The sequence below is a fragment of the Pongo abelii genome, chromosome 2 (assembly GCF_028885655.2).
Source record: "Pongo abelii isolate AG06213 chromosome 2, NHGRI_mPonAbe1-v2.0_pri, whole genome shotgun sequence".
Classification (NCBI taxonomy): Eukaryota; Metazoa; Chordata; class Mammalia; order Primates; family Hominidae; genus Pongo; species Pongo abelii.
The window spans coordinates 38,633,944-38,657,404 of NC_085928.1; the positions used below are offsets into that span (position 1 = coordinate 38,633,944).

Sequence of the window (23,461 nt, forward strand, 5' to 3'; positions counted from 1 at the left end):
CACAGAGCAATTTCAGATGGTGATAAGTGCTATACAGAAAATCAAATACAGTGATGTGATGGAGCCTGGGGGCTACTATTGTATTAATTTTTTAATGGAGTGGTTTAGCTTCTAATTGTGTATGTTTTCTCTCTCCAACTAGAACATAAGGAAATTGAGGGCAGAGATCCAGCTTTCTGTTACTTTGGCATCCTTCGTAATTTCCTTTTGAATCAGTGAATGACTTGAACACTTACTCTAGATCCTTCTCTGGCATCAATTCTGCTATTTCTCTTACACAAATATTTTTATTCTGAGCTGGCCAGGTAGCACTAGTGCTATCAGTAAGAAGAAAAATACACATTGTGGAAGACAGTGTGGTGATTCCTCAAGGATCTAGAACTAGAAATACCATTTGATCCAGCCATCCCATTACTGGGATTATAAATCATGCTGCTATAAAGACACATGCACACATATGTTTATTGTGGCACCATTAACTATAGCAAAGACTTGGAACCAACCAAAATGTCCGTCAATGATAGACTGGATTAAGAAAATGTGGCACATGTACACCATGGAATACTATGCAGCCATAAAAAATGATGAGTTCCTGTCCTTTGCAGGGACATGGATGAAGCTGGAAACCATCATTCTCAGCAAACTATCAAAAGGACAGAAAACCAAACACCACATGTTCTCACTCATAGGTGGGAATTGAACAATGAGAACACATAGACACAGGGCAGGGAACATCACACACCGGGGCCTATCAGTGGGTTAGGGGCTGGGGGAGGGATAGCATTAGGAGAAATACCTGATGTAAATGACGAGTTGATGTGTGCAGCACACCAACATGGCACATGTATACCTATGTAACAAACCTGCACATTGTGTAGACGTACCCAGAACTTAAAGTATAATTAAAAGAAGAAGAAAGATACAATTTGGTATGAACTGGGTTATAAATTAGGAAGTGAAGAAGAAATGCTTGAATGTGTATCCACAAATTTTTCCAAAGAAATTGGTCTTCCAAGATGTAAGCAGGTGCACTGAATCTTGAGTATCTCATGTCTTTTAACTATCTTTGGTCAGTGAGAATTTGTAGTCCTCATTGTTAGAATTGTGTATTTTTCAAGCTAGAGTCACTCCTAGGTGCTGAAAGAGTCTCAAATCACCTTTTTAGTGCCAGAGCATTTTCAGTTAACTCCCTAAAACATGCTTTTATCTCAGCTTCCCCCATCTCTTTAGGCAATTCCAGCATTTTAAACAATTTGGTTGCTTTCCTTTTAACATCCTAATCTGACTAATTTAATTCTGAGTCATAAACTTATAAAGTTTATTAGCAGATCTAATCATTCCAAAGGTTTCTTTGTAGCAGCTACCCCTTTAATATCTCCTGTAGTTAACAGGAAACATTTGATAGCTCAAATATACACTCAAGTTCTTTGTGTTATTTTAAATTTTGTGTATATTTCAGGTGGGGATTATAGCAAATGGATTAAATTATGACATGCTATTTTTGTTAAATGTGAAAACTCAAGAAAAAAGTGGGTTTCAGAGGTTGATGGTGAAAGTATGACAAAGTAGATTTGAATCAGTTATACCTAAATCTGTTTCATGAATTACAAACTAATACCTCTATTTCTGAAACTTCGGTTACCACCTCAAACTCTGGTAGTCAGAATCTGGTGTGAGCATGGCTGGTTTTCATTTCTGTTACGATGGTGCATTAACCGCGTAACCCTGGGGACTGATGAATGGCTGCTCAGTGTCTCTTTGCTGGAGTGCTGGTAGATGGAATCTCCCACCAGCGGCTGGCTATATGCAAACAGGCCTCCAACATCTTTGGTGCTGTGCTGTCTGCCTGTCCCCTCAGGAGGATGTTCCCTCCAATCTGCTCTTCCATCTTTGATTTCCCTCTTTGGCCCTGTTTCAAGCTCTCTTTCTGCCTTAGCTGCTGTTGGTTGCTCTAGGTGAAAATATCTCAACTGTCAGACTTGTCCTCTTTGGTCCAGGCTTCTCCTGGTAAGGGCCCCTGGCAGATCCTTCCTACCCTTGAGGATAGGACCTGGAGAAGCTCTAAATCCTGTTAATCTTGGGAATATTTGAAAGAAGTTATTCTTAAATATCCAGGAATGGAAAGTGCTACAGAAGTTGAAACTTTTGATATGTTCACTCTTTCTGTTTAGTCTATCAGATGTTAGGATAAACAATATTTAGAATTCTAGAATTCTAGAGTTTTTAATGAAAAAATGATTTACCTTTATACTGATCTAGCTGATACTCCTTACTTTGTTTTTTTAATTGTTTTTGAGATGGAGCCTCACTCTGTCCCCAGGCTGAAGTGCAGTGGTGCAATCTTGGCTTATTGCAACCTCTGCCTCCCGGCTTCAAGCAATTATCCTGCCTCAGCCTCCTGAGTAGCTGGGATTACAGGCACCTGCCACCACGCCTGGCTAAGTTTTGTATTTGTAGTAGAGACAGGGTTTCACCATTTTGGCCAGGCTGGTCTCAAACTCCTGACCTCAAGTGATCTGCCCACCTCAGCCTCCCAACTTGCTGGGATTCCAGGTGTGAACCACCGCTCCCAGTCTGTTTTTTAATTCTTTAACAAATTTTCAGTGATTCTTATGTGCCAGGCTTGGGAGCAAGTATTCTAGATATAACGATGAACAAAACCTTTGGTTCCTGCTCTACAGAGCCTGTATTTTGTGCAATACATGTTAAAAAGAAGGAAAACAACAAATAAATGAATGATTAAAAATTGTGGCAATGCTATGATAGAAACAAAAGTAGGAGGGAGAGAGGACCAGGAAAGCAGGAAAAGAGAAGGAGGGAAAGGGAGAGAGAGAGAGAGAGAGAGAGAGAGTAAGAGAAAGAGGGAGGGAAGGAGAAGAGAGAACATCCAATCCAGCTGGTCTTCTGATTTTTAATTATTTTTATTTTTTATGGAGAAACCTGACTACTAACTGCAAATCTCACCCATGGTGGTGAAAACATTCTTCAGTTTTCTCTTGGAATTTTTTGATACAAAAAACAAGAGACCATGACAATTCAATTATCTTAAGACTTATGCTGGTTTATTACCAAAAATGGCTTTTAAATTGTTTAAAAATCATTTATGCTTTTCTCTTAAATTTTAACCATTTTCTTCTAATCTCTTAAGATTAACATGCTTTGTGGGGACCACTATGACTAATATAAAATACCTCTTGCATAATTTTTATTTTGATTACATGTTGAAATGATAATATTTGAGAAATACTGACTAAATAAAATATATTATTGAAATTAATTTAACCTGTTTCATTTTACTTTTTAAATGTGACTGCTAGATAATTTATAATTATATATGTGGCTCTCATATTTCCATTAAGTAGTACTCCTATAGGATCTTGGTATGAAAATTTATTTATTATTTGGTTGGATTGTGGTTTAAGATGAGTACTCTTAACAACTATTACTAAACAAAAGAAAATATTTGGTCACAGAGGATGTTAATTATATTCCCTAACATCTGTCTTTTATAAGAGTTTACTGCAGCTTTTACTCCTGCCAGTAGTAAAAAATTTCTTGAGAACCAAGAAGGTATGCATTTTGCTCAGTTCTTAGCATCTTTTCATGCTGGACATTTTTATTATTTGGCTAAACTTTGTAAATCACCTAATCTTGTCACACTGAAGAATGCTGATCTATCAATAAAGCCCTGCAATCTTACATAAGATGAAGAGGTTAAGAACAAAGAATCCCTCAAAGGTACAAAGATTTGCAGGTAGCAAAGAATTGAAGAATGAGGAAGATAATTGATAATTTAGATTTATCAGGCATAAAACAAACACTGAAATTAACTTTTGATTTGACACATTTAGTTTGACAATTCTCTGATGTGATGATCATGTTAAATGCTATGAGGGAGAAGAAAAATATCATTTTCAAAACGTGTACATGGCACCATGCAGTTCTTTTTTTCTTTTCTTTTCTTTTTTTTTTTTTTTTTTGAGATGGAGTCTCACTTTGTTGCCCAGATTGGAGTGGAGTGGTGCGATCTCGGCTCTCTGCAACCTCCGCCTCCCAGGTTCAAGTGATTCTCTTGCTTCAGCCTCCTGAGTAACTGGGGCTACAGGCACCATGACCAGCTAATTTTTATATTTTTAGTAGAGATGGGGGTTTCATCATGTTGGCCAGGCTGGTCTCGAACTCCTGACCTGAAATGATCTGCCTGCCTCAGCCTCCCAAAGTGCTGGGATTACAGGTGTGAGCCACTGACCCAGCCACTTTTTCTTTGCTGTAAGTACAATTATCTGTCGCATGATAGTGATATGTTTTGAGAAATGCGTCATTAGGCAGTTTTGTCACTGTGTGAACATCATAGAGTGTACTTACACAAGCCTAGATGGTAGAGCCTACTACACACCTAGGCTATAGGTATGGCCTATTGCTCCTAGGCTACAAATTTGTACAGCAAGTTTCTGTGCTGAATACTGTTGGCAATTGTAACACAGTACTAACTATTTGTGTATCTAAACATAGAAAAGGTACAGTAAAAATACGGTATAAAAGTTTAAAAATAGTATACTTGTATAGGGCACTTTACATGAATGGAGCCTGCAGGACTTGAAGTTGCTCTGGGTGAGTCAGTGAGTGAGTGGTGAGTGAATGTGAACACCCAGGACATTACTGCACATTATTGTAGACTTTATAAACATTGTATACTTTGGCTTCATTAAATTTGTAAACATTATTTTTCTTCAATAATAAATTAACCTTAGCTTATTATAACATTTCTTCCTTTTAATTTTTTAACTTTTTGAATCTTTTAAAATAACAGCTTAAAACAAACATTGTACAGCACTACAAAAATGTTTCTTTCTTTGTATCCTTATACTATAAGCTTTTTTCTATTTTTAAATTCTTTTATCTTTTTACTTTTTAGACTTTTCTTTTGTTAAAAACACAAACACACACATTAGCCTAGGCCTACACAAGGTCAAGATCATCAATATAACTGTTTTCCACACCCACATCTTCACATCTTGTCCCACTGGAAGAACTTCAGGGACAGTAATACACATGGAACTGTCATATCCTATGCCTTCTTTTGGAAAACCTGCCTGAGGCTGTTTTACAGTTAACTTTTTAAAATATATTTAGAAGGAGTACACTCTAAAATAATGAGAAAAATATGGTATAGTAAATACATAAACAATAGCATAGTCATTTACCATCATCAAATTTTATGAACTGTACATAATTACAAGTGCTATACTTTTGTTTTTATTTTTGTTTTTTTTAGACGGAGTCTCGCTCTGTCGCCCAGGCTGGAGTGCATGGCACAATCCTGGCTCACTGCAACCTCCGCCTCCCAGGTTCAAACGATTCTCCTGCCTCAGCCTCTCCAGTAGCTGGGATTACAAACACACGCCTCTCAAGTAGCTGGGATTACAAATACACGCCACCACACCTGGCTAATTTTTATATTTTGAGTAGAGACAAGGTTTCACCATGTTGGTCAGGTTTGCCTTGAACTCCTGACCTCAAATGATCTGCCTGACTTGGCCTCCCAAAGTGTTGGGATTAGAGGCATGAGCCACGCGTCTGGCCATGTGCAATACTTTTATACCACTGGCAGTGCAGTAGGTTTGTTTATACCAGCCTTGCCATAAACACCTGAGTAATATGTTGTGTTATGATGTTACAATGGCTACAACTTCACTAGGCTACAGACTTCAGCTCTATGGTGATCTTACGGAACTACTGTGATATATGCCGTCTGTGGTTGACCAAAACGTCTTTATATAGCTCATCACTGTATAGTACCTAGGACTTTTTCCCAGGCAAAACCTAGAATAGTCTTGAGGCAAATTGAAGAACACATTTGACTTGCTAAGGCCAAATGCAGTGTGATCAATTGTTCATTCAAATGGTTTTGTTACTCTTCCTGATTTTGATAGTACTAACTTGCCTTTTTTCTTGGTCACCGTCAGTGACAAGAATGAAAAAAGGAGTGGGAACAAAATGGAAAAGAAAAGATTGCCCCAAGGCAAAAGAGACTTGTTAACAGGGAATATACAAATGTCCATTAAACTCAATATTAGTTTAGATATGGCCATAATATTATTTTCTCAGCCTACTATCCATTTTTCTGTGGTTGTTTGAGATATACTTGGTTTTTGAGCTACAGAAGGTTTCAGTTGTTTTAGACAAGGTAAATGCAGGTTGCTGAGGAGTTATTGATTAAAACTGGGCTTGTGAGCATCCTGTACCATGGATGCATGTAGTTTCTGCCAGTATTCATAATTGAATTACACTTGGTGCTGGTGGTGGTTGTGGTTGGTGTGTGTGAGTAGGGGTTGGTGGTGAGAGACGGAGGAAAGAGGAGAGTAAACATCTGGCCCAAGTATTGAGGCTTTACTACCACCTGGAAGAGGAATGAGACACCTGTAACTCAATTCTTCTCTAAGTATCTCCAGGAATAACGTAATTTCATTAAAAAGTAGTCATTTTTAGGCTTAAAAAAGGGCTTTTCTGTAAGAAGAAAGCATTGGTATTCATTTGTTGTAACAGTAACACTTGGCAATTTAATCCTATCCCTTTGGTAACATTCTCTTGAAACGTTATCATAAAGCACACTGGAAAACTAATAACAAAATCTGGGTTCTGTTCCTAATTAGCTGTTTGGTTTCAGGAAATCAACTTTACCTCTCTGGGCCTCAGTTACCTTACCTGTTGAAAGAGAGGGCTTGGATTACTAGATGCTTTTTTTTTTTTTTTTTTTAAAAAAAAAAAAAAAAAGCTCACTGCTAATTCTTCCCTTAGAGTGAAGCCCCATGAGGGTGGCTGGGTGGCAGTGAGGTAGGTAGAGAGTGGTCTCAGGGGCCAGGAACAGAGTTAGCAAACCTGTGTACTGGCCCACCTGGGGATCTTATAAAAAGGCAGATTCTGGGGTGAGGCCTGAGTTTCTACATTTCTTCCAAGAAGATCCCAGGTGATGCTGATGCTGCTGGTCCATGGACCACACTTTGAGTGGCAAGATGCTAGATGAATTCTTCCCCAACTTTCTCATTCCATAGGTGAAACTGGATCCTAGAAAAGCAAAGTGATTTACCCAAGCTCACAAAACAGTTGGGTAGTACACCCTATATAAGAATTCATGGTATCATGACTATCAGTTTGATGACAATATCACTCGCTACATCTCTCATATGGCTTCTGCTGCTAAAAGCCATTTGAGGATGACATTTTGTGGTTCGCCTGTCTTAGGAGGCATTCTGGGCTCAGTATTTTGGCCACATTATCTCATTCACTTTCACAATTTCATCTCAAACCATATGCAGCACAGTCATCCGTTGGTATACCCAGGGGATTGGTTCTAGAAATTTGTGCATGCTCAAGCCTGCCATCAGCCCTGCAGAACTTGCATACAGGAAAAGTCAGCTTTTTGGTATCCTGTGAATACTGAATTTTCAAGCTGTGCTTGGTTGAAAAAAATTCATGTGTAAGCAGACCCTTGCAATTCAAATCCACATTGTTCAGGGGTCAACTGTGGTTGTTAGGAAAATTAAATTTGTTACATTAACTAATTTCATGGCTTTTATCTCCACTTAGAATTCCCCTTGCAGGTTTGTGCGTTGTGCACAGAGAGGATGTAAGAGTCCTCCAGGGAAAATATCCTGTTTGCTGATTCCATGAATTTTAACAGCTGTCCATTTATGCTCCTCAGGTGATATCAGCTACAACAAAGATTGTTTTTAGATTACTAGGGCCCACATTCTGTGGAACATTATGAGTTAAGATAAAATGAAAGTTAATTACTTCTCAAAGCAAAGAGGTAGCCAATACAAACCATGCTACCACCAGTAAAATAACTGCCACATTGTCTTTCATGTTCATCATCCACATCCGATAATATTTTTTGAGTCTCTGGGGGTGCAAGGCAGTGATTAACAAAGTTAATCAAGAAAAGACAGCCTGTACCTCTAGGGACTTTAAAAACTAAGGTAGAATGCATTTTAAAATATCCATTACCCTAGAATTTGTTCCCATCTTCGTCTGAGGAAAATAAAATTTTTTCTAATCTAGATAGATCAGGATTTCCCAAAATACATTCCTTAGAACATTAGTCTCATGAAATGCTCTTAGAGAAAAAAATATTTTTTATCACATAAATTTAGGACTGACCGATTAATATATATTTTCCTTTAAGTTTCACAAAGCACAGAAGAATATTAAAGTATCAGAAGTTTTATAATAAATATGTCATTTTAACTTTAATAACATTTCCTAATCCTATTTGACCACAGATCTTACCCCTATTCTCCACCCACTCTTCCTCATGTAATGTAAGATCCTGTAGAACTAACAAACAGTGGCATACACTTTGGGAAATGCTAATTTTTCAGTTTGCTTTGTTTGTAGTTATCGGGCTGATGTCTTATGTGGAATGTGTCAGTACAAATTGTTTGGAAATGCTGTTTTTTAAGGGTATGAATTTTAACTGTCATATTTTAAAGAAAAATAAAAAGGAAGATTTTTAGGTAAAGTGTGTAAACAGTAGCCCGAGTTTTTCTTTCTGGGTGTGACGGCTTTCAGCATTTCTCCATGAGCAGTTTGGTTCACTGTCTTTTGCTGTTCTCTCATCTGTGAGGAAGTTGAATAGATGGGAAGACATTTTTAGAATTCAAAGTTAAAAATTCAGGCTTTTGCTGATGTTGGTTGCATCCAGGTCTGTGTTTTTCAAAGTATCATATGTGCATCTAATATTGAGAAACTTTTAAATGGCATGTGGATGAATGTTAAATAATTTATAGCCATATATTTAATGTGTTTTAGAAGAATTACATATTGCTAAAGTAGTATTTATGTTTAAAAAAGTAAGTCAATTTAAAGATAAATTCCAAATAAATAATGGCAAAAATTATGAAAAGAAGTGTACAAATGACTAAAGCTTGGGAATTAATGCCTAGAGGATTAAGCAAGAAATGGGTTCCAGGGCCTGGTCTGTATCTTTTTAGAGATGCTATCACCTCTGTGCCTGAGAACAATCACAGTATAATGGAAATAATGCTGGGTTAAGATTGAGGAGATTATGGTCTGTGGAAACAAAGACAGTATGACTTGATTCCTGCCACTAAGGGCTCACAGCTTTTGGAGATGTTGCATACTAAGTTTCTACTCTTAGTCTGATATCCAAAGAATTAAATGCCTCATGTGTAACCCTACACTTGAACAGGCCATGTAGATGAGTTAGTGTCAGTGAATAAAACTCAACTCTGACTTCCTTGAACAAATAAAATTAGTAGTAAATTTAGCCAAAAATGCTGAGATAAATGACTTACACTTGCCCTTTTAAATTAGTCACTAATTAATATCGCTGGATCTTTTGCTTTCTAAGAGTTATTGTCTTAAAGGGACCATTACAATAATTTGGCTGTTTTCTGTGTAGAATAGTGGTTCTCTACTGAGGGTGATTTTTTCCATCTATGGGACATTTGGCTATGTGTGGAGACACTTGTGATTGTCACAGCTGGGGAGGGGAGAATGTCTATGGGCATCTAGTAAAAGTCCAGGGATGTTTCTAAAACTCTTACAATGCACAGGTCAGCCTCCTACAGCAAAGAAATATCTGGTCCAAATTTCAATAGTGCTGAGGGTGAGAAATCCTGAGTTGGACTGACTTAGGCAGGAAGAATTGAACATGATGATTACAGAGCTCAATCACACGGGCTCATTGGGCATATTTGAACATAATTTTTAATGCTGCCAATGCATTATTTTCCTTCAGAGATGAAGTAATAATAATACAGTAAACTAGCTGTGGTATGCTGAATAATGAACCTCCCAAAATGTTCAAGTCTCAATCCCCAGATTCTATGAATATATTGTTTTCCATGGCAAAGGGGACTTTGCAGGTGTATTAACTTAAGGATCTTGAGCTTGAGATTGGGTAACTATCCTGGATTGCTTGGGTGGGCCCAATCTGATCACCAGCGTTCTTATAGAGGGAGGGGAAAAGTCAGAAAGGAAGATGTGATGCCAAAAGCAGAGGTTGGAGCGATGCGCTCTGAAGTTGGAAGAAGAGTCCACAAGATAAAAAAATGCAGGCAGCTTCAGAAGCTGGAAAGACAAGGAAACATTTGCCCCAGGAGCCACCAGAAGGAATGCAGCCTTATTGACATCTTGCTTTTAGCTCTGTAAAACTTTTTTGGATTTCTGATCTCCAGAATGGTAAGATACTAAATTTGTGTTGTTCAATGACACTAAATTTGTGGTGGTTTGTTACAACAGTAAGCAAGAAATACACTATCATTTGGCGTAATTTGAGAGTAGATACGTGTTTCCACATATAACATAAATAGATTTCATATTTTCATTGTATTAAAACACAAAATACAGCTAAACCTATAGCTATTTGGAACATTTTATTACCTTAAAGATTTGGGAGGCATTTTGGGATTTTGCATGAATATTGATGATCATACGAGTGAAGTGCTGGTGGGTGTAACAGCTGGTTGATAGAATCCTAAATAAGCCAACTCTCTTGTGCTGGCTTCTTTTACAGGCACTTTATGGGGATAATAATCCATCAAGTATGTTTGAAGATGCAGAGTACAAGGAACTATTGTGACAGTAGCTGAACAACTATTTGCAAAATTGCCAAAATGATAAACATTTATTATGCTCTTGCTTAAATGGTTTCATTAATTTTTACAACTATGTTAAGTTGGTTGTTAGTATAATGTTATTAGTATAATACATTTCTCACCAAATACTCACTGAAATGCTGCTTTTCAGTTTGAACCCTGAATAAAGATGGTGTCAGTTTTCCCTGGTCTGTATCAGCTATGTGTGGAAGCAATTGGATGATATTAAGAGCACAGCAGAGTCTTATACTGCCAGCACCTAGTGTATATATTCCTAGGTGCTCTGGTGTGCACATCTGCAGCCTCCTGCCCAGGCATAGCTCCCCACTCTCAACCTCATCACATGGAGTGCAATTCTCTCATCTACTCTCCATTTGTGACATGTGAAAGTGTTAGACACACACACACGAACAGATAAGGATAAGTAACATTTGCATGATGCCTAACAGCACACAAAGTGCATTTTGCCTCCATTATCTTACAATCCTTAGCACAAACACTGTTATTATCAATATTTTGCAGATTAGGAAATATGGGCTAAAAGAGTTTCAGTGACTTGTCTAATGTCAAAAAAGGCAGTAAGTAGTTGAAAAACTTGAATTTTAATTCTTTGACCTGGAAACCATTGGTTGGTCTGCTGCTTGGTGGCTCCACATTGCCTTTGGATTTTCAGAGAGGGACAGTTACAGGCTGGATGCCGTGGCTCATGCCTGTAATCCCAGCACTTTGGGAGACTAAGGCAGGAGGATCGCTTGAGTGCAGGAGTTCAAGACCAGCCTGGGCAACATAGCGAAACTCCCTACTCTATAAAAAACAAAAAAATTGGCCAGGTGCGATGGCTCATGCCTGTAATCCCGGCACTTTGGGAGGGAGGCAGGGGTTGCAGTGAGCCAAGATCGTGTCATTGCTCTCCAGCCTGGGCGACAAGAGTGAGACTCTGTCTCAAAAATAAACAAACAAACCCCCCCAAAAACAAACAAACAAAAATTAGCCAGGCATGGTGGCATGTGCCTGTAGTCCCACCTACTTGGGAGGCTGAGATGGGAGGATCACCTAAGTCTAGGGAGGCTGAGGCCACAGTGAGCTGTGATCACACCACTGGGCAACAGAGTGAGGCCCTGTCTTAAAAAAGAAAAAAAGTAATAAGAGATGAGCAGTTATCTCAGCCAAAGTCATTGTGATGATCACACTGAGCACTTATAGCTGGAGTGCCCATTGTGTAGTCCAGTACACTTGCTCCTAGTGTTCTCTTGCTCTGAAGACTGTATTTCTTTGCCTCTGTGCCTTGAGAGACCTCCTATTGAATCTTCACTGTTCTTCTTCTTAGGATAGGATAAGGAAGGCATTTCTCTGACTTCTGGTTTTCATAAGACCCTCTCCCCAGGGTCTTTCCTCCTTTGTGAATTCAATCTTTCTCTAAATTTACTCTCTCTGAAATCTATTAAATAAAGCAACTTGGAGTGAAATAAATGATTAGCTACTTTATTGCTCTCTTTTCTTCATTTTCATACATTGTAACAAGGTTTATACTAAATTGAATGAAATGTATCATTAATATTACATAGTGTATTGTAGTAAATTATATTAAAAGATGTCTGCAGGTCTTTGGTAAAAAATGTAACTAATGGTTAAAAATGGTTCTATTATTATTTTGAAGATGGGACATGTTTAAATTTACTATGCATTGTCTGGGAAATTTTAGGGCCTATTTAGGGCTATGTGATTAGTTCTGATGAAGTGAGTTGATGCTTGGTTACAATTGATTACAATGATTTTGGTTTTGTGTGGATTTTTCAAAACTAGCTACCTCTGGGAGATTTTTGTCCTACTATTTGATGAGGGAGATAATATTAAGATTTATTAGAGCCAAAAGTATTTTATGTAATATTGAAAACAACAAAGATAAAAATATAAACCTCTCATATGGTTAAAAATGTTGCCAACTCTCTTGCTGTATGCCTCACATGGGTAAGGTAGTCTGACTATTACATTCATATTTATTTAATCACGGAGAACTGCCATGGTAAATAAACTAGCACTCTTATTAAGAACTTATTCTATTTATTACTATATTATAGACTTAAATAAATAAAATCAACATGATTTGGCCATAGGCTTTTAGTATCCAGAGGAAAGTTCTGTATGTATGGATTGAAAACAAAATCATTTACACTATGTGGAAAGGTATCAGAAGAAGAATTCTAAATGGAAAACCAACATAGGAGAATTAATAAAAAGACTCTACAATTCCATAACATGAGACACAGAGAAAAGGTAGAAAAAATACCTATTGTGAAAGGGCATAGTATAGACTGTGCAGGGACAGGTGAGTCTCACTTCTTAACTTCACATTGACATGTTTATATTTGGCAAATTTCTAAGATCATGCAGAAACTAAAAAAGACATAAGATCAGCAAGGATAGAAATAATATACTAACTTTACTATCCAGTATAATGTGACTAAAATAATATTATTTCATGATTCTACATATAAAATTAAAAGTAGAAGCCTGAAATATATGGCATTTGGAAGATATTAAGATTTGGGGCATACCAAAAGCATGTAAATTCTTATTCCTTCTCATTACTTTTGATGATGGTAAGACAGTGTTAAGAAATATTCCTTTCCATTAGCTTCCAATGCTGCATTTTGCATCATCTGCATTTGTTTTCTTAGGGTCTGAGCTTTCATTTTAGTTGGTTGATGTCATTTTTTCTGAGTTTTTATTATATTAAGAATAAATTTATTCCTCAGAATGAGGCACTAAAATGGTATATTAACATTTTTAAAGATGGTAAAATCTGCAAACTACTCGGAAAGATTTACTTTATGAATAGCATAGTTCAGTTTTAAGTATCACTGGAGGAAGTGGGTAGAAAAGCAATGCCTTTCATTCTCTCCTCCCAGCTGCAATTACGCCAGCAAATAGGATGATAATTCAGTCATGCTAATCCAGTCCAAAAATATTTCCATTTCTTTTAAGAGTGAGACCTTGAGGTCCACTTGAATTCTTGTACCGCCTCTTCTTCCCAGTGCCTTTTTAAATTTTGGCAACTTCTTGCAATTAGGTAATGGAAGCACAATTCCTGTTCAGAAAATTACTCTACAAGGAGCCAAATTCAGACATTATAAAGTAAACATACAACTCTACCTTAAGAAATGATTCCATCATTAAAATAAATACTGACAATTCACAAATAGCAATGGGAAATGGGTTATTGAGATCTGACTACTGTCCATTTCAGCAGGAAAAAGATGTACAACTGGGTTGAATTGAGTGATAAACTTACTAAAGATTAACAATTGCTCATTCAATATGCCTTATGTATACTGTTCTATCTTTTTACAGCTTTCAGGATCAAATGCCAATAAATGATACCAGTACCCCAACCCTCCTGCTTTAGGAAGGCAAGCAGAGAGATACATTTGAGTCTGAATCCTGACTCTAAACTGGTAGCTAGACAGATAGCCTTGGGAAATTTGTCCAATTTTACACATTTAAAATAGAAATAATGTCCCCTGCCTTACAAGATTGTTTTTAGGGATATAGAGAATATATATAAAATGTCCAGTACAGTACTAGGCACCCAGGAGGAGCTCATTACACAGTGATTAAATTTGAGAAGAGAGCCCCCCTTCTTGTAAATTCATGCTCTAAATTTGATTCGGTGGCATGGTGGCCTTCCATCACCTGCTACATGACAGGCCTAAACAAGTGCAGGACATCATGGGATTTCAGACCCGAGAGCACTGAAGTAGTGTCCAAGAATCAGAACCTGAACCTGTTTGACTGCTCTGAACAGTGTACATGGTCAATTCACTAAAACAAAACAAAACAAACAAACAAACAGACAGACAAAAACTTCATTTCAGTTTTTGGCCCCTAAACCTAATTTCATGAAATGTTGATTTTTTTTTTTAGCTTATTATTTTGGTCTTATAGAGACAAAGTCCAGTCACAGCACTTCTGTTGGGCTAAAAGCATGCACTTAGGTAAAAACAGAATGTTTGCAATATGACAATATTGGGTTAAATATTTGGGCTTTTCTTTCAATGTGAGCTTGTTTGTGGCAGAGTCAGGGTAACTGGAAAGATTGAGAGGATTCCTGAGGGTTCATTTAGAATTACTGAGTCACTGAAGTTCAGGCTGGAAGAAATCTTGTGGTCCTATCCACCTGCTTCCCAGAAGGACAACCCACTCCTTTGAAAAAAAAAAACCCTAAAATTTATGCTGTCCCTCAAGAGCCGCCAAAAGGAGAGTTCTGAAGTTTTAAACAATCATGAGGGATGCTTACATATTGTGCCTAATTTTAGGTCTTCCCACATCTAAATGAAACAAAAACTTATTTCCATTTTCAATGAAAAGTCTTATTTTCAATGAAATAAGTCTTAGTTTGTGAAATAAGTTCCAGTTTATATATTATCTCCTGTGATTTTCTTTTCCTTCTTTTCCAGTTGAGAGCTTTCATTTATTTATTTTTTATTCAATCATTCTTTAACAGATATTTTATTGGTAGCTACTGTGTGCCAAGCCCTGGCTGGGTAAAATTTTGGTAAATATGGAAAGGAGCAAAGGACAGACTTTGACTTGTAGAATATAGAGTCTCATGGGGGAGAAGGCATGTAAAAATAATTAAAATATGATAAGTACTATAATAAAGCTATGAAAAAATTCTATGAGAATTCTACAACTCCAAACCACCTAAGGCACTTCTTTTTAAAAAATTTCACATTCATGTTATTTAATTCTGAACATACAAAGGAGAAAGCAAACAATGACCCTACCGGTGATTTTTCTCTCTGGACTTTCAAAAAGTTCATACAGAAGATAATGATTCTCTATTCTATTTTTCTACACTTCGTGGCATATTTCACACTTAATGTCAGCGAATTCTTTCCTCTGCAACCTAAATCCCTTATTCAGAAGGTAAAGTGGGGAGGGAGCTCGTGCTCACTGAGTGCTAAACACAACAATGCTGTGTGGTCGTTATTATTTTTCAGATTTTTCAGATTTTATTTACCGTTGAATTTCTGATGTGAGTGTGTACATGCTCAACAGATACTGTTCAATAGGTAAGAGAGGAAATTGAGCATTGGAGAGCTTAAGGGAGTTGCCTGAGGTCACAAAGCTGGTGAGAGCTTATATGTTCTATGGTCTTTCTACAACTTTAAACCACTTAAGGCACTTCTTTTTTTTTTTAATTTCACATTCCTTGTATTTAATTCTGAACATAAAAATCAGACCGGAAGTACCCCAACCTTATAAGGATTTAAAATATTTATAATATAGAATCATGATGTAACATGTTACATGTCCTTGTTAGTGAGCAGGTGATTACAATACTGTGACAAAAGCATGCTTAAGACACTTCTAATTATTATCATTACTATTATTATTATTGAGACAGGGTCTTGCTCTGTCATCCAGGCTGGAGTGCAGTGGCACAATCTTGGCTCACTGCAGCTTGACCACCCAGGGCTCAAGCCATTCTGCCACCTCAGACTCCTGAGTAGCTGGGATTACAGGCTTGCACCGCCAGGCCCAGCTAATTCTTCCTGTTTTTTAGTACAGACAAGGTTTCACCATGTTTCCCAAGCTGGTCTTGAACTCCTGCCCTCAAGTCATCCTCCCACCTTGGCCTCCGAAAGTGCTGGGATTACAGGCATGACCCACCGAACCCAGCCGGCACTTCCAATGATTTCACAGTTGGTGGAGATGGAGAAGTTTGGATTTGTATAAAAAGCCTTCCTACATTTGAAAGTTAAATTCAATAGTTTCCCTTTCTTATTCCAAAGAAAACTGCAACTAATTATGTGAGACTCATTCCATCTCAGAGAGGCAGCAGAGCCTCATGGTGAAGAGAGCTGGCTCTGGAGTCCAACACCCTGGTTGCATATCACACTCTGCTGCTTGCTAGCCATGTGATGACTCTTAGTGTTCTCATCTCCAAAATGAGAATAGTGGTAACACTTTTTTTACAGGGCTGTTGTGAATGAAAGATGATAACCAATGTAATATACTTAGCACAAGCCTCAATATAGAAGCCCTTCATACACATGAGCTAATATTAGCCTCATATCTGTCCTTAGTCTTAAGATATCCCTGAGAAGTCGTGAAAATCTCCCTTAGTGACTTGTTTCGGGTACCCAACCAGGAAATAATTTGGGTCTAACCCAAAGCACCACCTGCTGTTGTAATTGAAAGCAGTCTTCTTGGGTTTTAGTCTTTGAGGAAATAGAGAGAAGCTGGTCTTTCATATTCTTGATGACTTTTATTAAGCCACACTTCATAGTTTTTGTTTCTAGACTAAATACACTCCCCACTCAAACTCTTTCTACCTCCTTTAAACTTTCTTCATAAATCTTTTTTTAAATTCCTCCCTCCAATCTTTCAGTCTCCTTTGGACCCTATGGAACAAGGCCACTGGTGTGAAAATTTTATGGATGGAAAATAGAAGAGCTTTTTCTCAGAAAATAAGTAGGGTCCTCTTTTGAGAAGTGTCTGTTCATATCCTTCGCCCACTTCTTGATGGGGTTGTTTGATTTTTTTCTTGTAAATTTGTTTAAGTTCTTTGCAGATTCTGGATATTAGCCCTTTGTCAGATGGATAGATTGTAAAAATTTTCTCCCATTCTGTAGGTTGCCTGTTCACTCTGATGGTAGTTTATTTTGCTGTGCAGAAGCTATTTAGTTTAATTAGATCCCATTTGTCAATTTTGGCTTTTGTTGCCATTGCTTTTGGTGTTTTAGTCGTGAAGTCCTTGCCCATGCCTATGTCCTGAATAGTATTGCCCAGGTTTTCTTCTAGGGTTTTTATGGTTTGAGGTCTAACATTTAAGTCTTCAATCCATCTTGAATTAATTTTTGTATAAGGTGTAAGGAAGGGATCCAGTTTCAGCTTTCTACATATGGCTAGACAGTTTTTCTAGCACCATTTATTAAATAGGGAATCCTTTCTCCATTTCTTGTTTCTGTAAGGTTTGTCAAAGATCAGATGGTTGTAGATGTGTGGTATTATTTCTGAGGGCTCTGTTCTGTTCCATTGGTCTATATCTCTGTTTTGGTACCAGTACCATGCTGTTTTGGTTACTGTAGCCTTATGGTATACAGAAATGCAAATCAAAACCACAATGAGATACCATCTCACACCAGTTAGAATGGCAATCATTAAAAAGTCAGGAAACAACAGGTGCTGGAGAGGATGTGGAGAAATAAGAACACTTTTACACTGTTGGTGGGACTGTAAACTAGTTCAACCATTATGGAAGACAGTGTGGCGATTCCTTAAGGACCTAGAACTAGAAATACCATTTGACGCAGCCATCCCATTACTGGGTATATACCCAAAGGACTATAAATCATGCTGCTATAAAGACACATGCACACATATGTTTATTGTGGCACTATTCACAATAGCAAAGACTTGGAACCAACCCAAATGTCCGTCAATAATAGACTGGATTAAGAAAATGTGGCACATATACACCATGGAATACTATGCAGCCATAAAAAAGAATGAGTTCATGTCCTTTGCAGGGACATAGATAAAGCTGGAAACCATCATTCTGAGCAAACTGTCGCAAAGACAGAAAACCAAACACTGCATGTTCTCACTCATAGGTGGGAATTGAACAATGAGAACACTTGGACACAGGAAGGGGAACATCACACTCTGGGGACCGCTCTGGGGTGGGGGAGGTGGGAGGGATAGCATTAGGAGATATACCTAATGTAAATGACGAGTTAATGGGTGCAGCACACCAACATGGCACATGTATACATATGTAACAGACATGCACATTGTGCACATGTACCCTAGAACTTAAAGTATAATAAAAAAAAAGAAAATAAGTAGGGTCCATAATTGCTGACCTAGAATTACTGGAAAACCTCAACCGAGATGGTTTAAGTAATAGTTGCTAATGAAGTAACTCAGGAATGGAAGTTTTTGTGGATATTAAAAATACACCCCAATCCATATTTATGTATCTTTCAGCTACAGTAATTAATCTTGTTAATGTGTTTTTCTCATCTCCCAAATAGAAATTCTGACTTGGTCACTGCCATGCCAGAAACAGATTGAACCTTTTCTACAAATATAAACCAATTTGCAAAAAGACTAGAATAGTTCTGAAAATGCCTGTGGAGATAATTTATCTCATCTCTCTTGTTTGACAGATGAGGCAAGCAAACTTAGAGAGGTTAAATGACTTGCTCAAGATCATACACCAAGTTAGTGAGAGTGAAGTATTTTGACTTCCATTGCAAGACTCTTCATTTCATATTAAGAACTGTCTCTTCTGTTGATGATTTCAATAGGCCACTATTGATGAATGAAATGCAATTGTCTAACAATGACTGGAAACTCTATTATAGAAGGACAGAGGGAGACTTTCCACAACTTATTGGATAGATACACTTTTTCCATTTTCTGGGGATTATAGAGAGCAAACAGTAATGAGATCCTATAAAGAGAACACAGGTGTGAAGGGTTTTTCTTCCTTGTTCTCTGTTCTTTTCTTTGCTATTATACAAACGTCACTTCTCATGTGTCCAGCTTCCATCTGGATTGAACACAAAAAGAGAAGTCAGTAGTAATATTATTTCATATTCTTAAACTGATCTTCCTAGGCTTTGACAATTACCTAATGAGTATTTTCAAGCACATCTTGGACTTGGAAGATTGCAACCTTGGCTCAGAAAGAAACAATCTTATTCTTCAGGCTATTTTTCTCAAGCTCTGAAAGCTTTAGTGAAATAATGCACATATGGTGCTCATCTCAGATGACTGCTAGAAGTTGCCGAGTTCTTTATCCATAACAGATAGCTATGTGGATAGAGTATGTGTGTCAATATTTATATAGATAATCATCTGTGCTTTTCATCCCTCAATATGTAGGACAATTTAATTTCTAGTGGGAGAAAGAAAAATCTAAACATATTTTTAAGATAATAAAATGAATCCTAAGGAGTTGGTTTTTGAATGAATTGTCTTATATTCCCAATGTGAAAAATACTATCTAATATATTTTTGCTATTTTACTACTCTCTTTCCCAATGACTTCACCTCAATAACATTAGTAACTATTTTTGTAACTGCTAGTAACTACTAGTAACACCTCAACAATGATAGTAACTATTTTTGTGGAGAATAAACCATTCTGTCATGGATTTTTTTTTATAGCACACCTAAGGGAGTCTTGAGAGGCAGTATAGTGCAGAAAATGACAACAACAACAACAAACAACAACAACAAACAACCCAGAAAAATGGAGATCTACGCTACTATCTGGGAGAACTTCTAGATGCCCAATATGCTCACATTTCTTGGTCTCAAACCTCTTCAGCTGAGCACAATGCTGGCAACATATCCTTCTGGTGCATTCACCTCCCCTTCCATATTCACCATTGTCTTTCCTTCTAAAAGTCGTCTCTGGGCCAAGGAGGAAAATATCCCAGGCACTTTTATTACATGCTGTATTGTGTCCAAGTCAGCATGGCCAAGCAGTGGTTGAGAAACAAACCAGCAGTTGTTTGAGAACCATCACTGGCCAATGACTCAGCCCCCAACATTTCAGACAAGTTGTTTTGGGAATTGTATGGCCTCAAGCAGGGAAAAGGCAGACTTGCTCACCCACATGCTAAAGGGTCGAAAGCAAGGAAGATGGTAATTTGTTCCCCTGTTTAAATGTGTTCCACCCACTCAAAGCCACAAGTGGGAGTGAAGGATGGGCTTTTGACCTAAGGGTGGAGCCATACTGGTCCCCCTCATTTCCTTGTAGGGATGTTGGGGAGACCAGTGAGATCATGTCTATAAAGCGGATTGACTGGAATGTGCTCATGTTGTCCAGTGTGAATTATGCTAGTAAGATTTTCTTTAATTTTTCTTTTCTTTTCTCACAGTCACAAACCATTGGCAACCTGTGTAGATTTTCCCATGTCCTTACATTCAAGTCTCTCTGCCAGCACACTCTGGGTAATTCATTTTTGGTTTCGTGTAAATGGCCAAGTCCTAGCTCTTTGTCTTGTGAAGCCTTCCCATAGACAGCTGGAGCTGTTCTGAGTGAGGAACTGTATGGAAACGTCTGGAGGAGTAAAAAGAGGATTTCAAGTTGGCCCTGAAGTCTAGCAAATTCATCATAAATTCACACATTATTTGAGTACTTTCCACCTTGCCTGACGTAGTATTCAGAAATTCTCTATTAGTTCAAAATTGCTTCCCTAAACACTTTGTATATTTTCATGTGACATACTATAAGATGTTCTGCATTAAGAAGCTATCTGATTTCATGTAAGATTATGCCTTTAAGAGACTTTGGACTATCGTGTATTAATTTATCCTTATTTTGTACTCTCCCTGTAAATAAAATTAATTTAAAACCAAGGCTTCTGTGGAAAGTTTCGTGAAGGCCATTCCTATTATCTGGTGTTAGGTAATGACTGGTGAATTTTCAAATAGCTGTGATATTTTGCATTTGAGAAATCTAGAAGCTAACAGATGAGAGCAAGAATAAGAAAGATTTGGACATTGGATTATTAAAAATGAGTTATATTTACGTATTGATTTTGGTTGTATTTTCAAGCGCCTGTCACACCAAATTGTAACTCTTAAAACAGTCATTTCTTGATGTTCATTCTCTAAATTCCTTTGCTTACACCTGCTAAAATTGATGTGTTTATATATATATATAATTGATGTGTTTATATATAATTATATATATAGGTTACATATATATAATTTCTTTCTCCCTCTCTCTCTCTCTTTTTTTCTTTTTGTACAGACAGGGTTTTGCCATGTTGCCCAGGCTGGTCTCAAACTCTTGGGCTTAAGTGATCCACCTGCCTTGGCCTCCCCAAGTGGTGGCATTACAGGTGTAAGCCACTGCACCCAGCCTAAAATTGATGTTTTAATCGCTACTGTAAATGGTATCTTTCAAAAAGTTTCATTTTTCTTTTTGTTTATTCCTTATATAGAGAAGTTAATGGATTTTTGAATATTGATCTTATATCCAATGGGCTAGATAAATGCAGTTATTAATTCTAACAATAAATAATGAAAATTATATTTTTCCTTTCCAATTCCAATTCCTTATGCCTTTTCTCTTTCTTACCTTAATACACATAATAGGACCTCTAGCATAATTTGAATAACAGTGGTGATAGTAGGCATTCTTGTCTTCTTCCAAAAGTTATAATTAACTATAATGTTTGCGCAGAAATTTTGTATTCACTTTGTCATGTCAAGGAAGTCTTCACGGTTTGCTAGGCACTTTTTGTCATGAATGTGTATTAAATGTTATCAAACCCTTTTTCTGAATCTATTGAATTTATTTTGTGATTTTCTTTTTTATTAATGTGGTAAATTACATTGATTGATTTTTGAATCCTAAACCATTCTTGTAGTCCTGGAAAAAAGCCTACTTGATCATTTTGCAACCATGTATCTGCTATTTTCCTTTCTTGTAACGTTCTTGCCAGGTTTTGGGATCAAGATTATGCTGTGCTAATGAATAAAAGGAAAATACCTATTATCACTTTTTATTGTTCTTTGGGAATGTTGTGTGAAATTGGTGTTATTTCATCTTTAAATTCACTGGTGAAGCTACCTAGATGTGGAGTTTTCTTTGTAAGAAATTTTATAAAAATGATTTAGTTTTTTAAAAGTAATATAGGACTATTCATATTTTCCATTCCTTTCTGTGTAGTTTGGTAATAATTTCACATAAATTGTCATATTTACTGGTATAAAGTGTTTTATAATATAGTTAATGATCTTTTTAATGTCAGATGATAGTTTACAATGCTATTAATATTATTCCTGTATGCAATGATAACACCAGATATGATTATTGATTCTTTTAAGTTCGCCAAGACATTTCACATAGATTATCGCATTTATTTATTCCATTGAAGAGATGAAATAATGCTGACATGAATCACACACTCTTTTTTATCTCTGTGACTTCAAATGCTCACACTAATGTATGAGTATTCAGCCTTAGAGGGGGTCAAAATTCTACTTACATTTGTGTTTAAAGGCTTATGGGTTGGGTGAACTGAGGCACACCACCAATATCTAATTAATAGTTGAAATATTACCTTTCAGTTGTCTTTCGTTCTTGAGATGATTTCCAGGGTGAGTTGGTGAATGTGTGAACTCCCTGGATGAAGAGGATGATGTTCAGTGGAGATAGTAAGGACAGTTACAAACTAAAAAATACCTAGTGTCAGACATTTTAACTTCAAGCAGTGTAGCTTAGTAATTCTGTCACAAAATTGAGTATCTTTGGCTTCATTAGCAATCTGCTGGATGATTTTGGCAAGTAACCAAATTAACTTATAGGGCACTTTTCCAGTTAGATGAAGTAGAGTCAATATGGTTTTCCCTTTATTGCATCACTGGCGCTTATAACAAATAACAAAATATTGTATAAAGTGCTTTATGCCTCAGAAAACATCCAGAAAGAAGGTCCTAACTTATAAAATTGTTAGAGGCACTCCTAATCTTCTATAATAATTTTTCTCATGGCTAAAAATAAAGAAGGAAAGATGGCCATTGAAAGAGATCTCTGAGGGAGCTTCAAAATATCAGTTTACTATGGCTCTAGCTTTCTATGTCATACCCCCCAAGACAAGTCATGCCAGCCCAACTGTGAAGCTTCACATGGAGCTATGTGAGAAACTGATGCTAGAAGCACACAGTTTCTCAGATTATGGATGAAATGAGAAAATCAGAAATAACCAAACCAGAGGGCTTATCTCTAGTTATTTCTAGACTGCCTTAGTTAGACATAGTGAATTTCAAGTTGGAAGGAACTGCAGAGGTCATTGAATCTC

At 37.1% G+C, this 23,461-nt stretch overlaps 1 protein-coding gene and 1 long non-coding RNA gene across 12 annotated transcripts in view; one reads left to right on the forward strand and one right to left on the reverse strand.

Moving 5' to 3' along the window:
* The window catches only part of LOC134761109 (uncharacterized), a 136,238-nt gene extending 115,176 nt beyond the window's left edge, over window positions 1–21,062 (forward strand). For both annotated transcript variants that reach the window (XR_010139342.1, XR_010139343.1), the window contains exon 3: window positions 20,528–21,062. This is a non-coding gene — a long non-coding RNA (uncharacterized LOC134761109). The remainder of the gene's footprint in view (window positions 1–20,527) is intronic.
* COL8A1 (collagen type VIII alpha 1 chain) overlaps window positions 1–23,461 on the reverse strand; it is a 158,083-nt gene that overhangs the window by 96,383 nt on the left and 38,239 nt on the right. For 2 of the 10 annotated variants that reach the window (XM_024245327.3, XM_063722460.1), the window contains exons 2-3: window positions 22,724–22,785; window positions 6,896–7,065 (exon numbers count right to left, since the gene is read on the reverse strand). The exons of 4 other annotated variants lie outside the window; for them this stretch is intronic. The gene's annotated coding sequence lies outside the window, so the exon portion shown is untranslated. The remainder of the gene's footprint in view (window positions 1–6,895; window positions 7,066–22,723; window positions 22,786–23,461) is intronic. 4 more of the 10 variants (XM_063722458.1, XM_024245326.3, XM_063722459.1 and 1 more) reach the window with 2 other exon arrangements.